At 35.2% G+C, this 5,443-nt stretch overlaps 1 non-coding gene across 1 annotated transcript; it reads right to left on the bottom strand.

Moving 5' to 3' along the window:
• Positions 1–1,856: 1,856 nt before the first annotated feature.
• TRNAS-ACU (transfer RNA serine (anticodon ACU)) lies at positions 1,857–1,930 on the bottom strand. The gene has a single exon. It is a non-coding gene; the product is annotated as a tRNA-Ser (tRNA).
• Positions 1,931–5,443: the final 3,513 nt, after the last annotated feature.

Here is a 5,443-nt window from a genome sequence, read left to right as displayed (position 1 = left end):
GTTTAATCACTCAATTGGATTTTTTTGCCAGCATATTTCTTTTTCTCTGCAACCCACTGCTAAATTGTGCTTCCTAGCTGTTTTTATAAAATCACTGAATCAAATCTAACTCTGATTACATCAGAGAAGGCCAGGTACCCTACACCATAAGAGGGGGTTTGAAATTTTGACTTGTCTACTTAAAGATCACCAAAATCTGATAACAAGGTCAATTACGTCCCTGGGTGGGATTGAACCACCAACCTTTTGGTTTATAGCCGTACACATTAACTGATTGCGCCACAGAGACACTTTGCAAAAGTACATACTGACAAAGGCTAATAAGCATTCATCTAAAACGTTTCCTAGAAAAACTTTAAAAAGTCAATAATCTGGAGAGTTTTTGTAAGATGTTTCTTCCATCCACCAACGAAGAAACACATTGGTACTTTCCCATGATGACTGAGTGCTTCAGGATCTCTTGCACTTACATGTGCAGCAGAGTACTGATTGGATTTTTTTGCCAGCATATTTCTTTTTCTCTGCAACTCACTGCTAAATTGTGCTTCCTAGCTGTTTTTATAAAATCACTGAATCAAATCTAACTCTGATTACATCAGAGAAGGCCAGGTACTCTACACCATAAGAGGGGGTTTGAAATTTTGACTTGTCTACTTAAAGATCACCAAAATCTGATAACAAGGTCAATTATGTCCCTGGGTGGGATTAAACCACCAACCTTTTGGTTAGTAGCCAAACACACTAACTGATTGCACCACAGAGACACTTTGCAAAAGTGGATACTGACAAAGGCTAATAAGCATTCATCTAGAACGTTTCCTAGAAAAACTTTAAAAAGTCAATAATCTGGAGAGTTTTTGTAAGATGTTTCTTAGATCAACCAACGAAGAAACACATTGGTACTTTCCCATGATGAGTGAGTGCTTCAGGATCTCTTGCACTTACATGTGCAGCAGAGTACTGCAATGGAAGCATGCTGGGCCCATAACCCAGAGGTAGGCAGATTAAAACTATCCTCTGCTATATGCATTTTTTTTTTATTAAAGTAATCCAAAACTGGGATTGATATTTTAGCTCTTTTATTTTTACTTAAAGTACAATAACTTTTACCATTTTAATTTGTTTTAATAGTGTATTGACAGTATAGTTTTCTTTAAAAAATCCACTTAATTTTCTTTACCCTATTATTAAAAGGGTAATTGACAAAAACAAACTACATTGTCACCAGAAGAGCAATACAAAATGTACAAGTGATATATTAAAATCATCTTTCCAGCTTGAATTTCAATGATGCATTGGGGCAACGATTTTGTGAGAAACATCTTCACCCTTAAATAAAGATTTTCTTAATTCCTTACCTGTGTGCTAATTAGATATCACCTTGTTTTCACATTAAACAGACTTCTACATGAGAAAGCAGCAAGGATGCAGTGGCGTTTTATGTTTCCTGGTGTCAACCTGTATTATTTCAGTAGACATTGAAATGAGGATGCATCTTGCTGCCTTTCCAATGAAGCAAGTTTAATTTAGTTATAGGTGAAAAACCATCCCTACAAAGGTGTTAATCAGAGACTTGGCTTTGTGGACACTTTTAGAGAACAAATTTGTTAGCATAAAAATAAAGGCAGAAAATGAAGAGCTGTTTAATCACTCAATTGGATTTTTCTGCCAGCATATTTTTTTTCTCTGCAACCCATTGCTAAATTGTGCTTCCTAGCTGTTTTTTATAAAATCACTGAATCAAATCTAACTCTGATTACATCAGAGAAGGCCAGGTACCCTACACCATAAAATGGGGTTTGAAATTTTGACTTGTCTACTTAAAGATCACCAAAACCTGATCACAAGGTCAATTATGTCCCTGGGTGGGATTGAACCACCAACCTTTTGGTTAGTAGCCAGACACACTAACCGATTGCGCCACAGAGACACTTTGCAAAAAGTACATCCTGACAAAGGCTAATAAGCATTCATCTAGAACGTTTCCTAGAAAAACTTTAAAAAGTCAATAATCTGGAGAGTTTTTGTAAGAATTTTCTTAAATCAACCAACGAAGAAACACATTGGTACTTTCCCATGATGAGTGAGTGCTTCAGGATCTCTTGCACTTACATGTGCAGCAGAGTACTGCAATGGAAGCATGCTGGGCCCATTACCCAGAGGTAGGCAGATTGAAACTATCCTCTGCTATATGCATTTTTTTTGTTAATTAAAGTAATCCAAAACTGGGATTGATATGTTAGCTATTTTATGTTTACTTAAAGTACAATAACTTTTACCATTTTAATTTGTTTTAATAGTATATTGACAGTATTGTTTTTTTTCAAAAATCCACTTAATTTTCTTTACCCTATTATTAAAATGGTAATTGACAAAAACAAACTACATTGTCACCAGAAGAGCAATACAAAATGTACAAGTGATATATTAAAATCATCTTTCCAGCTTGAATTTCAATGATGCATTGGGGCAACGATTTTGTGAGAAACATCTTCACCCTTAAATAAAGATTTTCTGAATTCCTTACCTGTGTGCTAATTAGATATCACCTTGTTTTCACATTAAACAGACTTCTACTTGAGAAAGCAGCAAGGATGCAGTGGCGTTAATGTTTCCTGGTGTCAACCTGTATTATTTCAGTAGAAATTGAAATGAGGATGCATCTTGCTGCCTTTCCAATGAAGCAAGTTTAATTTAGTAATAGGTGAAAAAACATCCTTACATAGGTGTTCATCAGAGACTTGGCTTTGTGGACACTTTTCAGAGAACAAATTTGTTAGCATAAAAATAAAGCCAGAAAATGAAGAGCTGTTTAATCACTCAATTGGATTTTTCTGCCAGCATATTTTTTTTCTCTGCAACCCACTGCTAAATTGTGCTTCCTAGCTGTTTTTTATAAAATCACTTAATCAAATCTAACTCTGATTACATCAGAGAAGGCCAGGTACCCTACATCATAAGAGGGGGTTTGAAATTTTGACTTGTCCACTTAAAGATCACCAAAACCTGATCACAAGGTCACTTACATCCCTGGGTGGGATTGAACCACCAACCTTTTGGTTAGTAGCCAAACACACTAACTGATTGCACCACAGAGACACTTTGCAAAAGTGGATACTGACAAAGGCTAATAAGCATTCATCTAAAACGTTTCCTAGAAAAACTTTAAAAAGTCAGTAATCTGGAGAGTTTTTGTAAGATGTTTCTTCCATCCACCAACGAAGAAACACATTGGTACTTTCCCATGATGAGTGAGTGCTTCAGGATCTCTTGCACTTACATGTGCAGCAGAGTACTGCAATGGAAGCATGCTGGGCCCATAACCCAGAGGTAGGCAGATTAAAACTATCCTCTGCTATATGCATTTTTTTTTGTTAATTAAAGTAATCCAAAACTGGGATTGATATTTTTGCTCTTTTATTTTTCATTAAAGTACAATAAATTTTACCATTTTAATTTGTTTTAATAGTATATTGAAAGTATTGTTTTCTTTTAAAAAGCCACTTAATTTTCTTTACCCTATTATTAAAATGGTAATTGACAAAAACAAACTACATTGTCACCAGAAGAGCAATACAAAATGTACAAGTGATATATTAAAATCATCTTTCCAGCTTGAATTTCAATGATGCATTGGGGCAACGATTTTGTGAGAAACATCTTCACCCTTAAATAAAGATTTTCTTAATTCCTTACCTGTGTGCTAATTAGATATCACCTTGTTTTCACATTAAACAGACTTCCACATGAGAAATCAGCAAGGATGCAGTGGCATTAATGTTTCCTGGTATCAACCCGTATTATTTCAGTAGACATTGAAATGAGGATGCATCTTGCTGCCTTTCCAATGAAGCAAGTTTAATTTAGTAATAGGTGAAAAACCATCCCTACAAAGGTGTTAATCAGAGACTTGGCTTTGTCGACACTTTTCAGAGAACAAATTTGTTAGCATAAAAATAAAGCCAGAAAATTAAGAGCTGTTTAATCACTCAATTGGATTTTTTTGCCAGCATATTTCTTTTTCTCTGCAACTCACTGCTAAATTGTGCTTCCTAGCTGTTTTTATAAAATCACTGAATCAAATCTAACTCTGATTACATCAGAGAAGGCCAGGTACCCTACACCATAAGAGGGGGTTTGAAATTTTGACTTGTCTACTTAAAGATCACCAAAATCTGATAACAAGGTCAATTACGTCCCTGGGTGGGATTGAACCACCAACCTTTTGGTTTATAGCCGTACACACTAACTGATTGTGCCACAGAGACACTTTGCAAAAGTACATACTGACAAAGGCTAATAAGCATTCATCTAAAACGTTTCCTAGAAAAACTTTAAAAAGTCAATAATCTGGAGAGTTTTTGTAAGATGTTTCTTCCATCCACCAACGAAGAAACACATTGGTACTTTCCCATGATGAGTGAGTGCTTCAGGATCTCTTGCACTTACATGTGCAGCAGAGTACTGCAATGGAAGCATGCTGGGCCCATAACCCAGAGGTAGGCAGATTAAAACTATCCTCTGCTATATGCATTTTTTTTGTTAATTAAAGTAATCCAAAACTGGGATTGATATTTTTGCTCTTTTATTTTTCATTAAAGTACAATAACTTTTACCATTTTAATTTGTTTTAATAGTATATTGAAAGTATTGTTTTCTTTTAAAAATCCACTTAATTTTCTTTACCCTATTATTAAAATGGTAATTGACAAAAACAAACTACATTGTCACCAGAAGAGCAATACAAAATGTACAAGTGATATATTAAAATCATCTTTCCAGCTTGAATTTCAATGATGCATTGGGGCAACGATTTTGTGAGAAACATTTTCACCCTTAAATAAAGATTTTCTTAATTCCTTACCTGTGTGCTAATTAGATATCACCTTGTTTTCACATTAAACAGACTTCCACATGAGAAAGCAGCAAGGATGCAGTGGCGTTAATGTTTCCTGGTGTCAACCTGTATTATTTCAGTAGACATTGAAATGAGGATGCATCTTGCTGCCTTTCCAATGAAGCAAGTTTAATTTTATAATAGGTGAAAAACCATCCTTACAAAGGTGTTAATCAGAGACTTGGCTTTGTGGACACTTTTCAGAGAACAAATTTGTTAGCATAAAAATAAAGCCAGAAAATTAAGAGCTGTTTAATCACTCAATTGGATTTTTTTTGCCAGCATATTTCTTTTTCTCTGCAACCCACTGCTAAATTGTGCTTCCTAGCTGTTTTTATAAAATCACTGAATCAAATCTAACTCTGATTACATCAGAGAAGGCCAGGTACCCTACACCAGAACAGGGCGTTTGAAATTTTGACTTGTCTACTTAAAGATCACCAAAATCAAATAACAAGGTCAATTACGTCCCTGGGTGGGATTGAACCACCAACCTTTTGGTTAATAGCCGTGCACACTAACTGATTGCGCCACAGAGACACTTTG

Source organism: Pseudophryne corroboree, chromosome 3 (assembly GCF_028390025.1).
Source record: "Pseudophryne corroboree isolate aPseCor3 chromosome 3, aPseCor3.hap2, whole genome shotgun sequence".
NCBI lineage: Eukaryota > Metazoa > Chordata > Amphibia > Anura > Myobatrachidae > Pseudophryne > Pseudophryne corroboree.
The sequence above is the reverse complement of the archived record's forward strand: the minus strand, read 5'-3'. Positions and strand labels throughout refer to the sequence as shown.